Genomic DNA, 21,902 nt, shown 5'->3' with positions numbered 1-21,902 from the left:
TCCACTGTCAGAATAAATCAGATGCACTGCAGAAAGAACTATGCCAATTTAAATATTGAAGAAACCATAAAAATTCATGAGCCATTCAAAGCTGCTAGTGAAGTTCTGTGAGAATATTTGAATATGTTTTATGTACAATAATCTAGTGGATATATGAGCAGATATAAAATAACTCATCTGGAATTCTTTCCAGTGCCGTTTTTTATGGTGTTCTAAATTTCAAGTTTGGAATAGTTACTCTTTTAGCCTGGACAGAAAACCCACAATTTTTGGCCTTTGCTATATGGTCCTTGATTTATGCAAACTGCTTTTGCAGAGCGTGAGTGTTATGCAAGTGGATTGAGGCTGATTACATAGTTCTTGCATCAATAACTTGTAACTGAGGTATAACCACCAGGGAACGATTGAACTCCCTTTCTTCAATCAGGCCCTATCATATTTATATTTCACAGGAAGGAATCAACTGAGAAAAAAGAAATGTACATGTGAATAATTTAATTTTAATAAACCTGAGGTGAAATAAAGAAAATGTGTCAGCTTATTAACTTAAATAATAAGGTAACTTCTAACCAAATATATGAATGAAGGTATAGCTCAGGCATTCTCAAATTGTGGGTTGGGACCCCAAAGTGTGTCACAACCCAATTTTAATGGGGTCACCAGGGCTGGCTTAAGACTTGCTGGGGTCCAGAGCGAACCCCAGTCCCACTGCTCGGAGCTGAAGCCTGAGGGCTTCAGCCCTGGGTGGCAGGGCTCAGGTTGCAGGCTCCCTGCCTGCGGCTGAAGCCCTTGGGCTTCAGCTTTGGCCCCCTGCCAGGCTCAGACTATGGCTTTGGCCCTGGCCCCCCTACTAAGGGCAGCAGGGCTCGGGCGGGCTCAGGTTTTGGCCTTCCCTCCTGGGGTCATGTAGTAATTTTTGTTGTCAGAAGGGGGTTGTGGTGCAATGAAGTTTGAGAACTCCTGGCTATAGCTTATTGGCTATCAAGGCTTTAGAGGCTGGCACTACTTTCATATATATACAGACTTCTAGAGCACTGAGGGCGACAAAAATTCAGACATGAAATTGCATATTCAAAATTTGCATGTAATTATGTTCCTCACCTGCACAAATTTTCCATGGTTTTGAGAGTAAATCAGGTAACTGCATGCACATATGATTACAATTGGCCATTTCCATATTGCATTTACCGTTTTTGTAGACACAATTTGCTGCATATGCAAATTAGTCATTCATCTGCACCACTAACCCTATTAAAAGCTGGGTTCTTACACTGTATGTGCACGTACTACATATATAAATACAGTAAGCCACATCTGAAAACAGCACGCCATTAGCTTTAATGAGGTTGCACAGGTCTCACTTGGTCTGAAGACAATGGATTCTATCAGTATGAAAGGCCTGATTTGGCCTGCAGAGGCTCTTTGTTAGTGGTGCATGGGATGAGATGGACCAGCTTTTCTCTCAGAGCCCTGAAAATGTGCAGTGCTGGCTGTTATAACTAAACATTAGGCCTGATTCTTCGCTCACATCAGTGCAGACCAGGAATATCTCTGCTGAGGCCACAGAGGCATTTGGACAGTTTAGCCTATTAGGATAGAACCGTACTTTAAATATCATGTTCAGGGGCGGCCCATCCATATAGGCGAACTAGGTGGTCACTTAGGGTGCCAAGTTAAATGGGGCACCAAATTCGAGGAAAAAAAAATGAAAGATGAAAAAATACAAATAAAATAACGATTTCATTATTTCAATTCCCGTGCACGTACGGAGGGAATATGAATTATAATTCATTTCTCTGCATTTCTGAAAATTTATTAATGTGTCAAATATTTTATTTACTGCAAAAAGAAATATTTTAGTGATTTTTTTTTTCTTCTTCTTTGTGACGTAGGGTCAAGATGACCCACTCCGTAATTTTGATAAGCAATAACTCAGCCAGAATGAAACACATCTGCCAGCAGCAAGAGCTGCAATGCTAGTGACACCTAACTCGAATATACATCAAGGTTGCGTAGCTGGAAATTCAGGTAGAGCAGAGATATCCCGAGTTGATACATGTCAAACGGTCATTTTAACACATGTTGCAGGCAGATGATTAAGAATTGAGCGAATACAATGGAAAATTGTGTTTCTTAGTGCCAAAGAATTAAGAATAATGTCTTTCAGCATTATAAATCCAAAATGTGAGTATCTTTAAGCACTATTATCGGGCTGTATAATTATGAACTTTTCTTTGTTATAACTGGTTCACATGTAATAAGGTCCATAAAAGAAAAGTAATCGCGTTAGCGCTTAATAGACTACAAAAGTGATGATGTCACACTCCAAGCAGGTAACCCTGAGGAAAGGGATTATAATGTTGAAAAAGATCATTTTATTTCTGTGTAAATGCTGTAACTAACTGTTTTAATAGGTAAGTGAGTGTACAGGCGAGTCTCTTACGCTGGGGTTATGTTCCACTGTCAGCGCGTAAAGCGAAAATCGCGTATAATCAAAATTACATTGAGTGTAATGGCGGGCGGAATTGCCCGCACTACAGATATAGTATTTAAATTATTGTTTTTCTCTTCTTTTTGTTTTTTTTGTTTTGTTTTTGCCAACCACGCAAAGCTGAATTCACACATGTTAAATGCGCATAAGATGAGACTCGGCTGTATGTTGCTAATCATTGAACCTTTAAGCAGTGAAAAGACGTGTTGGGATGGCTGCAATGTGGTTTAAATTGCCAACCAGGTGGTGAGCGTGTCAGCCATCCTTAACGCTATAATGCTTGCAGTTGGGAGCACAGTACATAACAATATTCAAATGCCCCATGGCAGAAAGAGGAAAAAGAAAACCCTCAGGAGCTGAATATCGAAAATGAAAGGTGAGAAGGAAAAGGACCAAGCAAAACAGCAAGGATCCTTCCTGAAATATCTTCTCTTTAATCCAAATAAAGATGGAAGCAGTTCACAGCATCCAGATGAAGGTATATTACTTTGAGATGTGGGTAGCTCACATCCACAAAAAAGCAGTTTGGAAACTGAAGATGATGAAAACTTACTTCTAGATGAAGGCAGCTCACAGCATCAGACTGATATAGAAGTGGAGAAAATTTTATTCACCTTCAGAGACACGTGCAGAAATCGAAGTAAATGAAGTAGAAGGATGAAGGGATGAGGATGTTACAAACAAGTTACAATATGGGAACTCAGCTTCATGGCCAAGATGTGATGACAGTGTGCGGCAAATTCTCATGGAACATGGACCCGAACAAGTTCATGAATTTCCCTTCCCTAAGGATGGAAATAAAAGAAAATTCTCTGCTCAGCATTACAAGAGGAAACTCATTAATGGGGAAGTAATTTATCAAAACTGGTTACAATATTCAGTGTTGAAGGACTCTGTTTTGCTTTTGCTGCAAGTTGTTTAGAAATCAAGCACTTACTGAAAATGGTTCGAAGGACTGGAAAAACATATCTTCAATTCTGTACTTCTTTCATGTGAAGAGAGAACATTTAGAGTTTTCAAAATTGGAAAGAACTTGAATTACGATTGAAAAAAGGAAAAACGATCTAAGAAAATTTACGTGTGAGCAAGGAAAAAGAAGAATATTGGCCACAAATATTACAGCGTCTGATTGCTTTAGTGAGCGTTCTCGGTGGGCAAAATGTATTGTTCTGCGGCCACAGTAGAAATGAAAAATGATACACTCCCAGTAATGGAAACTTTTTAAAATGTGTTGAATACCTAGCTTTGTTTGATCCAGTCATGAAGGAGCATCTACGTAAAATAACTGATCATGAAACACAGGTTCATTACTTAGGAAAAAATATGCAGAATGAACTGATTCAAATCCTAGCAAATGCCATTAAAAAGAAAATTGTAGAAACTGCCCATTCTGCAAAATACTTTTCAATAATACTGGACTGTACACCAGATGTGAGCTATGTTAAATAAATGGCGATGATCATTCGTTTTGTGGATATGGAAAAGTCTGCAGATGAAGATAATGTTGACGTGCTCAGAAAGGAACATTTTTGGGTTTCGTACCACTGAAGGAGACGACTGGAGCATTTATGACTGAAACTATTCTACAAGAGCTTGAAACAATGTCATTAACTGTTGAAAACTTACGTAACCAAGGCTATGATAATGAGAGTAATATGAAGGGTAAAGACAATGGTGTGCAAAGGAGAATGTTGGAAATCAATCCTTGGGCCTTTTTCGTTCCTTGCAGTGAGCATTCTCTGAATTTGGTTGTCAATGATGCTGTCAGATCGGGGACGGGCAAACTTTTTTGGCCTGAGGGCCGCATCGGGTTTCGGAAATTGTATGGAGGGCCGGTTACAGGAGTCTGTGCTTCCCCAAACAGCCAGGTGTGGCCCAGCCCCTGTCCCCTATCCCCCCTGCTTCTCGCCCCCTGATGCCCCCCCGCACCCTGTCCCTTGACCGCCCCCCGGAACCTCCACCCCTGCCGCCCCATCCAACCCCTCCTCTCATTCCTGTTTTTCTTCCCCCTCCCTCCCCCCCGGGACCCCTGCCCCATCCAACCGCCCCTTCTCCCTGATCACCCCCGGAACCCCTGCCCCTGACTGCTCCCCGCTGCCCCATCAAACCGCCCCCTCCTTCCTGACTGCGCCCCGGGACCCCTGCACCCATTCAACCCCCCTGTTCCCTGCCCTCTGACCGCCCCGACCCCATTCACACCTCTGCCCCCTGACCACCACCCTGAACTCCCCTGCCCTCTATCCAACACCTCCCTGCTCCCTGCCCCCTTACCGTGCTGCCTGGAGTGCTGGTGGCGCTACAGCTGCGCCGTCCAGCAGGAGCCAGCCATGGCACCGCACAGCACAGAGCACTGGGTCAGGCCGGGCTCTGCAGCTGCACTGCCCGGCTGCCCAGAGCATTGCGCTGGCGGCACAGCATGCTGAGGCTGCAGGGAAGGGGAAACAGTGGGGGAGGAGCCGGGGAGCTAGCCTTTTGGGGCAGGAGCTCAGGGGCCGGGCAGGAGGGTTCTGCGGGCCGTAGTTTGCCCACCTCTGTGCTAGATGCTGTTTGGAGGCAAGCAGTTTCTTTGACCTGGTGCAACGTGTTTATATGTTTTTCTCAGGCTCAACATGCCATTGGGAGATTCTGACTTGCCATTCTCTAACTGTGAAACCACTTAGTCAGACAAGATGGGAGAGTCACATTGATGCTTTGAAGCCTTTTTGCTATGAACTTGAAAACATTTATGATGCCCTAATTGAAACTTCTGATGATACTACCTTTACTGGATCATCTGGCAATACAGCAGGTTCAGATGCAGAAGCTCTTGCAAATGGCCTTTCCAAGTTCAAATTTGTGACTTCACTCATTTTGTGGTATAATATCCTTTTCAAGATTAACCTCACTAGTAAGCAGCTTCAGGAAAAGAACTTGAACATACATTCTGCTATTCAAAAACTGCAGCAAACTAAAAATACTCTGGAGGAATTCAGAAGTGATGAAGGGTTCGAAAGAACACTGATAGATTCTCTCGAGCTTGCTGAAGAAATAGACTTTCCGACAGAATTTGAACTAGAGCCAGTTCACATTCGGCAAAAGAAACAGCAGTTTTCTTATGACGAATGAGACACATGCATTCAGAACCCAAAACAAAGGTTCAAAGTGAATTTCTACTTCACAGTCCTTGATACTGCTGTTCACTCTGTTGACAAAAGATTTCAACAGATGCAGCAGCTAGAGTCAGTATTTGGCTTTCTATATGATATCCACAGCTTGCAAAAGAAAACAGCAAAACAGAGAAGAGAATTTTTGTGTAAAACTGGAGTTGGCATTGACTCATGAAAATTCAAAAGACATTGATGCTACAGATTTGTGTAGTGAGCTTCAGGCTTTTTCAAGACGACTTAAGAAACATTTCACTCCTGAAGAAGTACTGAAGCTTGTTTGTGAAAATAAACTCTCAGTTTCCCAAACATTTTTATAGCTCTACGCATTCTTTTAACTTTGCCAGTTTCTGTAGCTAGTGGGGAATGTAGCTTCTCAAAGTTAAAATTGATAAAAACATATCTGCCTTCAATAATGGTGCAAGAGAGACTTGTTGGACTTGCCACAATGTCAATAGCGCATGAAATAGCTGGAAAACTGGATCTAAAAGAGCTAGTGACTTTCAAAACTTAAAGCAAGAAAAGTCATGTTTTAAGAGCACAGCGTGTTTTTTATTTGGAGTGTTTTGTAAATACAGGTTAAAGTTCAATGAAGAGTTCTCTTATTTCTTTCTGTATTGGATGTGGTGGTAATGGCAGTTAAAGCAGGATAGCATAATGGATGATTTTGGATTTGTAATAATAAGTACAATTAACACTTTAAGGCATTTTTATTTGAAATCTGACTGAAATATCACCTAGCTGTTGTGTACAAATCTATTCTGAAAATTTCGTGTCTCTATTTTATCTGATCTCAAACATTGGTTGGACAGACGGATGGACGGACAAACCAAATAATTAAGCCTCTGTTTTTTTAAAAAAATGCTTAAAAAACATTAAAAGGAAAAAAGGGGCAAAATGTTTCCCAGTTTACCAAAAACCTCAGCCTAGATCTGCCCTTGGGGTTTGGGGGTGCCGATAGCGTGGTTCGCCTAGGGCACCAGTTGCTGGCAGCTAGTCTAGGGCTGCCCCTGATCACATTCAATAGAGCTCCCACTGTTTTTCAATGACCGTTTAGGACACCTTAGACGTATGTTTGGGTGAGGGTGTGTTCAGTTTCATCCCTTGACATCTGTTCTCTTCACTTGGCCTTTCCTCGCCATTCCATTTGGAATCTTCTGCAGCCTCTGCTCATTGCAGCCTACCAGCATTCTGTGTTTAAACCCTACAGGATTCATAACATCTCCACATAGATTGCAAGTTTAAAATATTTTAGGAGGTGGGGCTTGATCTCAGTCACTTCTAAAATAAATACAATACAGTAAAAGAACTATAAAATAGATGTAGCCCTGTCCACCAGCATAGCTGTGAGAGGCTTGTTTAGTTCTTGACCAGTAGTAGTGTATCAAAATGATAACATTCAATCAATGTATATCTAATGTGTAATATAGAGCTATAGTTACTCTCACACTGCACGTCTGGAGCAGCACCACTGAAGTTATTTTGGAATTATTCTATGCAACAACATGAAAGTCAAATTTGGCCCATTGAGTGAAAGTAAATTATAGTGAAACTGTTGTAGAATAAACATGTTTGACAGCAGGATACTGCACCCAAAAGCTAAGAACATTTTTGCCTACTAGATGTCACTTTTTCAACCCCAGTGACAGTATATGTTCATATAAGCTAAAAACTCCCATCTATTTTTGCTATACCTGTTATGAAAGTTGTTTCACTCTGTGTGCTGAAGATTCATTCAAGTTCACAGGGGCATGTTACCTTGTCAGCCAACCATATGGCAACAGAGTGCTCACCTTAAGAACAGCCATACTGGGTCAGACCAAAGGTCCATCTTGCCCAGTATCCTGTCTTTTGATAGTAGCCTATGCCAGGTGCCCCAGAGGGAATGACCAGAACAGGAAATCATCAAGTGAGCCATGCCCTGTGGCCCATTCCTAGCTTTTGGCAAAGCTGATAAGCCTAAGGGCTTGTTTACACTGTGAATGCTTTGCCAGCAGAGCCCCCTACTGTAAATCCTTTTCTGAAGTATTGGAGCAGCCAAGGACATTCATGTAGGTAAATGGTGGGAGGACAAAGTGGTGTTGAGGGAAAGAGCTCTGGAGTCTGGGGGAAAGTAACCATGCTATCCTAGCCCTGCTACATGGTTAGTACTTGCCAGTGAGGAGAAAGTTTTCCCCCCTCTCTTTCAATAGATAAACTACAGACAAAAACCTCAAGGCACTTAAAGCAAATACTGACTAGTACGGGGTCAACAGCATTAGAAGGAAAATTGCCCTTGGCAGTAGTTAAAGTAAATTAAAAAGGAGCAAGAGCTCTTGCCACACCAGGCAAAAGAGGAGGAGGAACTGTGGGAGAGTACGGTTCCTCAAAGTCCTGGAGAGAAGGAGGAGTGCTCTCTCAGATTTCAGTGGAGAAGGGGAAGCTGTGCTCCACCTACTGCCTGTTACTTTAGTCCCTGCCCTCAGGTAAAAATAGTTAGCAAAAATATTGACTTCAGTGAAGTTGCATGGGTGTCATTTTGCATAACTGGTAAGACATTTTGGGAGCCATTGGGATGGAAGACACTATATAAATGCAAAATAGGATTAGTATTTTGTATTATTATAATGCAAAAATGTTTTGCCTCCTAGCCAAACTCAGGTTAGGAAAAAAGACTTAGTACTAAGAGTGTAGCACAAAAGTAATAGAACTTTACAGACAAATGAACAGTGGGATGGTTCTCAAGAGCTTATCATCTAAAGAGAAACAAGTGAATACAAAAAACAAAGGGAATAAGAGAAGATCATGTAGTTGTTTAAGAATTTGATCATGATGAAAAAACGGTAACTCACCTTCTTGTAACTGTTGTTCTTTGAGATGCATTACTCATGTCCATTCCAATTAGGTGTGTGCGCACTGCGTGCACAGTCGTCAGAAAGTTTTTCCCCTAGCAGCACCCGTCGGGTCAGCTGTGGAGCTCCCTGGAGTGGCGCCTTCATGGCACTTAATATATGACCCTGCCGACCCGGCACCTCCTCGGTTCCTTCTTGCCTGTTACTCTGACAGAGGGGAAGGTGGGTGGGTCTAGAATGGACATCAGCAACACATCTCGAAGAACAACAGTTACAAGAAGGTGAATAACCATTTTTCTTCTTCGAGTGATTGCTCATATTGATTCCAATTAGGTGATTCCCAAGCCTACCTAGGCAGTGGGATCAGAGTTATGGAATCGCTGATTGGAGCATCGCTCTGCTGAAGGCTGCATCATCTCTGGCATGCCGGATGATGGAGTAATGAGAGGTGAACGTGTGCACCAAGGACGAAGTTGCTGCCCGGCAGATTTCTTGGATTGGGACCTGGGCCAGGAATGCTGCCGATGAGGCCTGTGCCCTTGTGGAGTGTGCTGTAAGTGCCGGGGCTGGTGTCTTGGCCAGCTTGTAGCACATGCAGATGCAGGACGTGATCCAGGAAGATATTCTTTGAGATGAGACCAGGAGTCCTTTCATCCGGTCTGCCATGGATATGAACAACTGGTTCGACTTTCTGAACAGCTTGGTGCGTTCGATGTAGAAGACAAGCAACCGCTGAACATCCAGAGAGTGCAGCCTCTGCTCACGGCTACTGGATGAGGCTTAGGATAAAAAACAGGCAGGAATACATCCTGGCTAGTATGGAAATGTGACACAACCTTTCATTGTCACCCTGGAGCCTTTGAGGCTATCTAGCCTGGAGTCAGTCTGTTTGGCAAACAGGTCCACCCCATCAAAGGGTAGGTCCTGCATAGTTTCCTGAACCTTGGGCGGGAGCCCCGAGGCTTACAGCCAGGAACTATGCTGCATAGCTATCCCTGAGGACAAGGTGTGCGCTGCCGAGTCCACAGCATCCAGTGAGGCCTGTAAGGAGGTCTGTGCCACTGCCTTGCCCTCCTCGACAATTGCCCCAAACTCCTCACTGGACTCTGCTGGTACCAGCTCCCTAAACTTCAGCATTGAGTTAAAACTGTACCTGCTCAGGATTGCCTGCTGGTTGGCAATCCTGAGTTGCAAGCCCCCCGGGGAATAAACTTTGCATCCAAATAAATCCAGGCACTTGGCGTCCTTAGATTTAGGTGCTGGGGCTTGCTGACCTGCCTTTCCCTCTCATTTACTGCTGACACTACCAATGAGCAAGGCTGTGGGTGTGTGAACAGGTAGTCGAACCCTTTGGAGGGCACAAAGTACTTCCTCTCCACACCCTTAGCAGTGGAAGGGATGTAGGCTGGGGTCTGCTAAATGGTCTTTGCATTGGCTTGTATAGTTTGAATGAGGGGTAGAGCGACCCTGGATGGCCCTTCTGGTGCCAGGATGTGCACCATAGGGTTCTCCGACTCTATCACCTCCTCAACCTGCAGGTTCATATTCCATGCCACCCTATGCAGGAGTTCCTGGTGGGCTCAGCTATCTATAGGGAGCAGTCCCAAGATGGAGGTGCCCGCCACCGCCTTGTCCCGGGAGGAGGATGAGGATGCTAGAGTGGGAAGTGGGTCCTCTGGACCCTCTTGGTTCTCAGGGACTTCCTGCCCCGCCTCTAGTTCTGTGCCAGCCACTCCAGGATCTGGCTCAGGAACTGGGGTGGGTTCGGGGGGAGGTGGCACTACCGCTAACTCCTCTGCACCCCTGGGGTGGGGCGACTAGCCACTGCCTCAGGCCCCTAGGCTCAGACGCCACTGAGCAGGAGGCCTTGGACTGGGCCCCGTGGGCCTGCCTAGTGGTATGCCCATGGGGTCCAAAATGGCCTCTGCACTGGACCATGCCACTGCGCAGGCCATGGCCCTGCACTGACATTAGGTCTGTCCCACACCAATTTGTGCTGGGGCCACTGCGAATATTTGGACCCCATCTCCGAGTCTGAAGACTGGGACTGAGACCGTGATGGCCATGGCAGTGCCGAGCGCAGCTGAGCTGGGGAGCAGTGCGTGAGGCTGGAGAGCGGTGCCATGAATGGCATCTGCACGGAGAGCCGGATCGGTGCCAATACAAAGGGAGCTGAGATCAGGACCTACTGCAAGAAGGCGATCTGCGCTGTGAGCGGGAGTGCTGGCGGGACCTGGATCGGTGCCGCGAGTCAGACCTGCACCACGAACGCAGGTGGCGCAGGCACTCAGAGTGGTGCCGGGATTCCAAGCGGTACCTCCCCCCTGTAGGCTGAGTTGGAGGGAAGATCATCACCATCTTTCCCCGGGACTGTGCCGCCTGTGGCGACATTGGAGGCTTAATACGAAGTGCCGGGGACCTTGTTGCCATCATTGCCATGAGGTTCTTGGCAGCCTCAAAGGTGTCCGGGGTGGAAGGCAGTTCTACCTCCATCACCAGACCAGGGGAGTCCAAGTGCACCGGATTCAACAATCCGCCTTGCGGGGCCGAAGTCAACGGTGCAGGCTCCAAAAGTTTCAGTGCCGGGGGCTCCTCCCTGGGACACGCCCCATTGGCTGGCTCTACTGGGGTGGGTCCTGAAGTAGGGGAACCACTCCTCCCTTGCTTCCAGTGCCGCTTCTGCACCGGTGAATGGGATCAGTGCCAGTCTGGTCCCGCTGTCTTTGGTGCTGGGGAGTGACGGTGCCATGGGTCTCTACTAGAGTCCTTCCACGGTGCCACCTCCACCACTGCCACCGGGGGCACTGCGCACAGAGGATCTCGGCGCCGATGCGGGTTGCAGTCCAAGTGCCACCTCCATAAGGAGCTGCTTCAATCTAAAGTCCCGCTCCCTCTTGGTTCGGGGGCAAAAGCCTTTACAAATCTTGCACTTTTCTGACTGATGTGCTTCCCCAAGCACTTTAAACAAGTGTCATGAGGGTCGCCCATTGGCATGGGCTTGTTGCAGGACTTGCAGGGCTTGAACCCCTGGGATGTACATCCCTGGCATGTACATCCCTGAAGAAGAAAACAGTCAGAGTGGATTCATAGATTCTAGGACTGGAAGGGACCTCAAGAAGTCATAGAGTCCAGTCCCCTGCCCTTATGGCAGGACCAAATACTGTCTAGACCATCCCTGATAAACATTTATCTAACCTACTCTTAAATATCTCCAGAGATGGAGAGTCCACAAACTCCCTAGGCAATTTATTCCAATGGGTAAACCCCCAGCCCAACAGCTAAGTAACTAACTAACTAGAACTATAATAACTAGAAACCAACTAAAAACTAATCAACTATAAAATACAAACCGTCCGAAAGAGAAGCTAGGGAAACGTGGAGAACTTGCAAAGCCAGACGCCACAGTTCCAACTGTCACTGGCAGTAAGAAGGAACTGAGGAGGTGCCGGGTTGGCAGGTTCATATATTGAGCCCCACTCCAGGAGGCTCCACAGCTGACCCAATGGGTGGTGCTAGGGCAAAAACTTTCCGACGACTGTGTACACGACGCGCACATGCCTACATGGAATAGATATGAGCAATCCCTCGAAGAAGAATGATGGGGCTTTTGTTTTTTGCTATATTAGCCTTTAAAAAAAATAAATATTAAGCAACTAAATGAAGCTTTCAATTGTGCTGTTAGGGAAAAGGACAATGAATGATTGTGAGTTAGTGAATGAATTTGCAATTAACAGTAATGATACGGAGACACACAGTTTAACCTAATCAGTCAGAAGGACACATTGGTACTGTAGTGTATTGTTTTGAGTTGCAGATGTGGGTCAGAGTGACGTTAATAAGGAAATTAAAGAAATGGAATTCTATAGACAACAGCCTCAGGCAAATCCCTTCATTATGCTAATTCCTGTAGAGTGGCTTTCTCAAAGTACAAAGGGAACTGTGGAGATGGGGCTAAATTTTTACTTTGCTCAGGTAAGTGTTAACAATGTTCTGGCTATCTTTAAAATAAACCTGCACGACCTCACAAGTAATATATACTGTGTAAAAGATTGCAATTCCAATTTGCTGATTTAGAGCCCAGTCCTGCATGCCTTTATCGACTTGCTTAGCCATTACTGACCTGAGTAATCTCATGGGTGCTGATAGGAGAACTCACATGACAGCGTGTAGGACTGGAACCTAAAGTTTCCAAGTTAAATCCTGACCTCTCCTGAAACTAATGGCAAAATTCCCCTTGACTTCAATCAGGCTAGGATTTCACTCCTTATCATTTCAGTACAATAACAACATAAAATGTTTATTTTCACAAGAATAATAAAGATAACAAATGCAATTGCTACTTAACAGTATAATTTGTGATAAATTTAAGAGGAGGCTGGATTGACGCTTTTACTTTGCTGTTAGAACATTTTCTTTTATCTTATGATCTGGAAGCAAACTTTCATAGATTCCAAGTCCAGAATAGACCATTGTGGTCACCTCATCTGTTCTCTTGTATAAAACAGGCCATAGAAGTTCCCCAAAATAATTCCTAGACCATATTTTTTAGAAAAACATTCAATCTTGATTTAAAAATTGCCAGTGATGGAGAATCCACCATGATCCTTGGTGAGCTGTTCCAATGGTTAATTACTCCCATTGTTAAAAATATATGCCTTATTTCCTGTCTGAATTTGAATAGATTCAACTTCCAGCCATTGGAACATGTTTTACCTTTCTCCGCTAGATTGAAGAGATGATTATCAAATATTTGTTCCCCATAGGTACCTTATAAATCACCCCTTACCACTCTCCTTGTTAAGCTAAATTGATTGAGCTCCTTTATTACTATAAAGCATGTTTTCTAATCCTTTATTTGTTTTCATGACTCTTCTCTGAACTCTTTCCAATTTATCAACTCCCTTCTTGAATTGTAGACCTCAGAACTGGACACAGTATTCCATCAGTAGTTGCACCAACGCCAAATGCAAAATTAAAATAATCTCTCTAGTCCTACAAGATTCCCCTGTTAATGCATCCAAGGATCACACTAGCCCTTTTGGCCACACCATTGCACTGGGAATTCATTTTCAGCTGATTTACACAATCCCCAATCTTTTTCAAAGTTACTACTTCCTAAGAAAGAGCCCCTGATCCTGTATTTTATGACCTACATTCTTTGTTTCTTGATGTATACATTTACATTTAGCTGTATTAAAACACCTATTGTTTGATTGTACCCAGCTTACCAGGATCCAGCTCTCTCTGTATCAATGACCTGCCCTCTTCATTATTTACATCCTTGTCTAACTTCTGTGTCATCTGCAAACTTTATCAGTTATAATTTTTTTGTTTTTCTTCCAAGTCTTTGATAAAAATGTTAAGTAGCATCAGGCCAAGAACCTATTCCCAAGGGACCCCTCTAGAAACAAACCTGCTTGATTTGATTCCCCATTTACAATTACATAGAATTGTAGGACTGGAGGGGATCTTGAGGGGTCATCTAGTCCAGTCCCTTGCACTCATGGCAGGAGTAAGTAATATAACATATCAGTTAGCTTTTAATCCATTTATTGTGTGCCATGTTGATTTTATATCATTCTAGTTTATTAATGAAAATGTCATGTGGTACCCACTTAAACGCCTTGCAGGAGTTTAAGTATATTATATCAACATTATCTTTATCAACCAGACTTGCAATCTCATCAAAAAAGATATTAAGTTAGTTTGACATGACCTATTTCCATAAACCCTTGTTGATTAGTATTATATTACCCTTCCTTTAATTTTTTATTAATCAAGTCCCATATCAGCAACTCCATTATCTTGGCCGAGATCAATGTCAGACTGACAGGCTTGTAATTATCTGGGTCATCTTGTTTACCCTTTTAAAATATTCTCACAAAATTAGCTTTCTTCCAGTCTTCTGGAACTTCTCCAGAGTACCAAGAATTATTGAAAATCAATATTAATGGGCAAGCGAGCTCTTCAACTAGCTCTTTAAAACTTGTGGATGCAAGTTATTGGGAACTGCTGATTTTTAAAATGTTTAACTTTTGTAGCTGCTGTTTAACATTCTCCTGAGATGTGGAAAGGAAAAGTGCTACATAAGAAAGGCCATACTGGGTCAGACCAAAGGTCCATCTAGCCCAGTATCCTGTCGTCTGACAGAGGCTAATGCCAGGTGCTTCTGAAGCAGGGAATGCCTCCTTGACTCTGCTGGCCATAGAATTCTCCTAGAGTCCCTTTGCATCCCTTATCAATTTTCTACAATTCTTAATTTCTGATGTATATTCATTACTATCAACTTCTCCTTTCTTCCATCTGTTATATATATTTTTAAATTTTTTATAGCTGCCTTCACTTCCCCTGTAAACTAGGCTGTTTTTTTTAGCCAACATAGCCGCCTTCCTTGATTGTGGGATTATTGTTTTTTGGGCTTCTAGTAAAGTGTTCTTAAGCGACTTCTGATTATTATTCACATTTTTCTGAATAAATTCTTCCTCCCACCTGATTTGGCTCATAATTGTTTTCAGCTTTGTGAAATTGGCTCTTTTAATGGTGTGTGTGTGTGTGTGTGTGTGTGTGTGTGTGTGTGTGTGTGTGTGTGTGTGTGTGTGTGTGTGTGTGTGTGTGTAAAATTGGCCTGGGCTTTATTCTGTTTGGAGATTATACATGTGATCAAATCATGATCACTTGTACCTAAGCAACCATTACTTTTTATTTCTGTGATCAGTTCCTCTTTATCTGTCAAGATGAGGTCTAATATAGAATTCCCCCTGTGTTGGATGCAATGCTTGTTGAATTAGAAAATGGTCATCTATAATATTTAGAAATTCCAAGGATGCTTTAGTACTGGCAGCATAAGAGCTCCAGCATATGTCACTCAGATTGAAGTCCCCATGATCACATAGTTTTCCCCCCCCCCCTTACACATTATAGATAAATGTATAAGGGGCCAGTCATCCTATTTGCTAGTGTGATTAGGTAGCCTGTAGCAGACAGCAACTAATACCCCATCTTGTGCTCTATCTGTTAGGAAATTGATCCATAAGTATTCAAGATAATATTTTCCACGTTATCAGTGACTCAGAAACAGGTAATATCATTTTTTATATAGAACACCACTCCCCCTCCTCTTTTGAACACTCACTCCTTCCCAAATATGTTATAACCATTGATATTAACATTCCAGTCAAGTGAATCTTCCCATCAGGTTTCAGTAATACCAACTACATTAAATTTAAATTCCAATTTCTCTTGTTTGTTACCCAGGCTCCTAGCATTAGTGTATAGGTTATTTAAAAAATCTCTTCTCTTCCTGTTCTTTGGTTCTCTGATTAATTTTATTCTCAATATCTTGATTTTGTGCTACATGCATGCTCAGATATTCTTTTTTGTACCATCTCCTTTTATTATTTAACGCCCTCTTGACTACTCTAGCCAACCTATTATAGACAAACTACACAGCGCTCCCATCCCTATAGAAGGTGGGCCAATGTTCCACAAAACCTACGCCACTTACCTAGCCAGCAGTTCGCTTCTAGACTCATCCCCTTCTGTCTGTCTTTCTTGCGAGACTGGAAGGATGTCAGTGAAGATCACTTAACATTCTTCTTCTTCAGCATGCTTTCAACTTCCCCGAAGTCATTTATTACCTGTGAGAGATCCTACGATGCAGTGTCATTAGTACTGATATCAACCATCACCAATGGATCTTTGCCCATCAGCTTCAGAAGCCTATCCAATCTTAGAGTGATGTCTTGGCTCCAAGAAGGCAACACACCATATTGTTGGCCGCCTGACTCTTGTAGAATGCTTTTTTGATTCTTCTGAGTATTGAATCCCCAACATGGATTGTGTCTCTCCCTTAGGTGCTTGGAGAACTCTTTGTGGGCAAGCTTGATTTTTCTAGTAGGTTGGGCTGAGCTGTCCTCCACAGGTGTGTCCTGTACATATTTCTGTTTTCTTGGATCAGCTGGATCTTGAGAGGTACCTTCCACAATTTCCAGTGTTGAGGACCTGATATCAACTAGATGTGTGGAATTCCTCCTGACCCTTTTCTCCCTGGTGGTCACATCCTGACCATCCTTGTCTGTGTCCAGCTACAAAGAATGCTGCCATGACCTCCTGCCTTTGGTGATCCTATTCTATTGAAATAATTGGAGTTACACCAGAGATGAAATTGCCTCATATCTCTATCATAGTGACAATGTTTGATAGTAAAGCCTTGCCAAGAACTATAGCCTGTAACTCCAAAGCAGCATATATTTTTATGCTTTATATTCTATAGTAACATAACTTTTTCAAATGTATGATGATGAACAGACTGCAAGACATCTGTATAATTCAGTTCTAGATTCTATCTAGGATCATAGTCAACACCCAACTCCTGAAGCTCAAATGCCTGTGCCAGGCCAGGAGCATCTGGAGTGTGGAAATCAAGTATCGTATATACTCATTCATAAGTCGAATATTTTTGGTAAAAGAGTGGGGGTTGGCTTATAAACGGATCTACACCAAAATTTGATGATTTTAAACTCTATGGAATCATTGAATTGAATATCTAATACAGTGTCGTTTTGTTTACCTGGAGAGTCTGCAGGCATGGAGCCCCTCAGCTCCCAGTGGCCACAGTTTGCCGTTCCCAGCCAATGGGAGCTGTGGGAAGTGGCACCTTCTGTGCCTGTGAACGCTCCAGGTGAACAAAACATCCAGGCCCGCTAGCAGCTTACCCTAACGGGCCAGGAGCCAAAGTTTGCCAACCCCTGAAATATAGGGTCAGTTTATGAAAGGATCATACAGTTTTTGCTATTTTTACGGATCGGTGTGGGGGGGGGGGGGGGGTCAGCTTATAAAAAAACGGGCTAATGAATGAGTATATACGGTATATCTTTGATTGAATGTAGCCTTAGAGTATGAAGCCCATAGATTAACATTCAATACAGAAGACAATATTGCCAATTCATAAGAAAACATCTAATCTGCCTTTTCATACAATCTCGTATTTAAAAAAAAATCAAAATTCTGGGTGGCATAATGACATTTAAAATATCCATGCTGATACAATTTTACATCTCTTCTAAATGTAAAGAATTCTGCATTCTAAAGTGATCATCTCTCCATTACCATCCACATTCTCAGGTTAAAAATCAACCATTTTTTTCTCATTGACTATCTCTAATTCCCATTACTTTGCTTTGCAAAGCGGAACTCACTTAGCAATACAGTCTGAGACTATCTTAGATTTCGCTTAATATAATTTAATTAATATTTATTGTAACCCTTCCAATATTTTACCTTATCTAATGTACATGTGGATATAGTCATTATTGATATAAAGCTCTAATCTTTCCTCTAAATTCTACTAAGCTCTTGACCTCAATGATATCTTGGGACAATTAGTTCTACAGGTTAATTATTCTTATTCTTATCGGTATTAAATTTATCACCTTCAGTTCATTGCCTTGTTCATGTGGTGTGAGAAAGGGTTAATAGGAGCACCCAGCTGACCTCTATTTATTGTTTGTATACATCGCTGATGTCCCTTCCTATTCATCTCTTTAATGCTCTCTACCTATGGAAATCTTCCAATCATTTTCATTAACTGTCTCCAAATCCTCTTTTTCTTTTATCCTTTTTGAGATAGGGTGACCAGAACTGAGCCCACCATGGCATGTCACAGAATATCACTGATTTATATAATATCATAAATATTTTCTATGCATTCTTTATGTATCTTTTCACTTTGTTTGCTTTTTTGACTGCTATGCTATATTGGGCAGCAGTTCCATTGAGCAGCTCACAGTGATACCTTGGTTTTTTTCCTACGTGGTTAGTGTTAATTTAGATTGAACTCAGCATTGTTATGAGTTGCACAAATTATTTATTACAAAAATACATTGCCTGCATTTGTCAACCACTAAGTTCATCTGGCATCATGCTGCTCACTGACCTAACTTTTGTAAGTCCTTTTCAAATTCCTCACAGTCGTCTTTGGAAGATTTTTAATCACCTAGTTGTTGACACCCTTTTTCGGATAACTGATACACATATTAAAACACCTATCCAAGACCAGACTTTGGGACAAGGACCTTTTACCATTTTGTCATGTTGAAAATTGTCCCATTTATTCCTAATCTTTTTCTATTTCCTAGCCAATTTTAATCCATGACAGCACTTTACCTCTCATCTCACGAACACTTAGTTTCTATAATAGCTTTTTGTAGGGATTCTGTAAAATAATTTTTGATAGTCTAAATGTGTGTTAACTGGTTCTTTCACCTAGTCTCTTACTGACATGCTGTAAGTCTAAGAATTCCATTGCATTGGCATGAATTTCCTTTGCAGAAGCCCCCTGCTTTGTCCTTTTCATATTACAGTCTATTTTAAAATTCTATTTAATTCTAATGTCAACTAATTTACTATGTACCAAATTAAGGCTCACTGCTCTGTAACTCTCTGGATCATGCCCTAGGAACCTTTTTAAAAGATAAGTGCGACATTTGCTACCCTCCAGTCCTCTGCTACAGTAGCTAATTTTAATGAGCAAGTGCATATTTTTGTTAGCAGCTCAGCTATTTAATTCTCAAGTTCCTTCCAGGGAATGCTTAGCACTTTGCATAATCAGACTTTTAATGGAAATGCACTCATTTTCCACCTCAGGGATGAAAGTTGAAATATAGTAAGGAGACTACACGTGCCATTCAAGTTGCTCAAAGGATTTAAAAAATGATTTTTGGGGAGGGGCAATTGAACTCTGGTGAAGGCATCAGGGTCTTAAGGCAAAAAATGTCAAAAATGACTGACTTGTAATTTAGATGCTTCAATTTTTGGTTGCCCGACTTGATGAGCCTTACAGGGATCTGATTTATAGAAAGTGCTGAGGATCACAGCCTCTCTAAAAATCAGGCCCCTCTAACATGTCTCAAATTGCAGATCCAAAGGTAAATCTGAAGCCAGTTAACCAAAAAACAGATTTAATATTTCTTTTTCTGTTGCTGCTCCCACAAGCAAAAGATACTATTAGAGCTCACTCTTTTGATCATAAACTCTGCTTGATTCCTTGAGTCAAATATAATCAAACTACTACCCTGACTAAGGCCTTGCTTACACTACAGAGTTTTGTCGACAAAAGTTAAGCCACAAACAAAAAGTGATATAATTACATCGCTCATGCATGTTCACACTATGCTCCGTCTGTTGGCTGAGCATGTCCATACTTCGGTGCACTAGCATTGACAGTGAGAACAGTGCACTCTGGGTAACTATCCAACTGTGCTACATGCCACCTTCTTCAGCTAGGAGTTGTGGGAAGGCGGAGTGGATCGCAGTGCATTGTGGGTGTGGGCTTAATGCCCCATGATGCAGTTCTTTCTGTTCCAGCATTCCATGGGCTTCCGACTGCGTTTCGTGGCATTTTTTCAACAGCCCCTTTTTACTGTGTGCCCACCATCTCTGTCTGAAAGGCTGGATCCTGCACTGTTCTCTACTGTGGCGGTCACTGTTATGAACACATGACGGATGGTCATGCAGTATATCACGCGCTCCCAATCTGAACAGGAATCTGAGTTGCTTGACCTGCATGCCATGGAAAGAAACAACACCAGATTACTTTTGTTGTTCACGGAGCAGCTGAACACAGTGGATCGCTGCCTTTGGGCTCGGGAAACAAGCAGAGTGGTGGGATTGCATTGTGATGTAGGTCTGGGATGACGAGCAGTGACTGCAGATCTTTCAGATGCGGAAAGCCACCTTCCTGGAACTGTGTGCGGAGCTTGCCCCAGCAGCACAAGGACACCACAATGAGAGCTGCCCTCTTGGTGGAGAAGCGCGTGGTAATCGCTGTGTGGAAACTGGAAACTCCAGACTTTTACCGGTCGGTCACAAATCAGTTTGGAGTCAGAAAGGCGACTGTTGAGGCTGTGTTAATGCAAGTGTGCAGGGTCATTAACTGCATCCTGCTATGAAGGACCGTGACTCTTGGAAATGTGAGTGAAATAGTGGATAGTTTTGAAGCAATGGGATTCTCTCACTGCAGAGGGACAACAGATGGCACGCATATCCCAATTTTGGCCCCAGACCATCTTGCAACAGAGTACATCAATAGAAAGGGCTACCTCTCTATGGTATTACAGGCATTTGTGGATCACCATGGGCCTTTCACTCACATCAATGTGGGGTGGTCAGGGAAGGTGCATGACGCACGCATCTTCAGGAACACCAGTCTGTACAGAAAGCTCTAAGCAAGGACTTTCTTTTCAGACTAGACGATTCCAGTGCAGGATGTTAAAATGCCCATAATGATCCTGGGAGATCCAGCATTCCCTTTACTCCCACGGCTCATGAAACATAACACAGGAAACCTGGACAGCAGCAAAGAGCCTGTAGCGGGGTGGTTACCCCGCTCCTGCCCTGAGGGGTTTAAAATAGCCCTGGAGGAGGGCTGTGGAAGGGCAAGATGCCTGGGCTGATTGGGAGGAAGCAGGCTCAACTGGGGCCACACCCCAATCAGGGCCCAGCTAGCCCTATAAAGGCTTGAGCCAGGAGCTCAAGCAGACAGTCTCTCTCTGTGTTCAGAGAGAGAAGGGCCTGGCTGCAGGGAGTTTTACCAGCTACCTAGATTGGGAGCAGGGCTGGGGAAGGGCCAGAGGAGCTGGGAGCTCCGGCCTAGGAAAGCCCTAGTAGGTGTAGGGTTACAGGGGGCAGCAGGTCCGAACCCCTTTGCCTGTGATGAGTGGCTGATACTGCAGTCTGCCCTAGTGAATGGGGCTAGAGGGAGACTGGGCAGTAGCCGAGACTGAGGCGAAGTGGGGGTAGTGGGTGGGGGTTTCCCAGGGAGGGGAGACCCTAAGACTGAAGGGTTCCTGCTAGGGGGCAGCACCCCAGATATAAGGGCGCCGGGGTTCAGGGAGGGACACGGGGGCCAGAGAACAGGTGGATCACCAGCCTGCAGGGGGTGCTCCGGAGCTGGAACGAGCTAATTCCCATTAGTCACCAGCAGGAGGCGCTGCAGGGCTGAGTCCACTTCTCTACAGAGCCCTTCAACAAAAGGCTGAGCAGGTAGCTATTTATCATCTTTCTTCCTTTCAAAACCAATGTGAAAAATTATTTATAAAATTGGGCAAAGGTGAAACAAATATGAAGGGGTGAGAATGGCACATTTCTTGACTGGCCTTTAGTGGGGAGAATAACTTTTTTCCCCCTCTTTCCTGGGCAATTGGCAACTTGTATGGCAGCAGGCAATCTGCCCAGTTTCCCTTATCAGAATGTTGTTGTCCTAGCACACCACAGAACACTGCCTGTTTGCTCTGACAGGGATGCATTTACATTTTCACCATTTTGGGAATTATCTTTGCATAGTTTTCCTGACATCTCCCGCTTTGTGTTCTTTCCCTAGTGCAACAAACTCAGCTTTCACTTGTTTTTAAATGACAGAAGCGATGCTTTTTTGCTTGC

This window comes from Trachemys scripta, chromosome 5 (assembly GCF_013100865.1).
Source record: "Trachemys scripta elegans isolate TJP31775 chromosome 5, CAS_Tse_1.0, whole genome shotgun sequence".
Classification (NCBI taxonomy): domain Eukaryota; kingdom Metazoa; phylum Chordata; order Testudines; family Emydidae; genus Trachemys; species Trachemys scripta.
Note: the sequence above shows the minus strand (reverse complement) of the source record.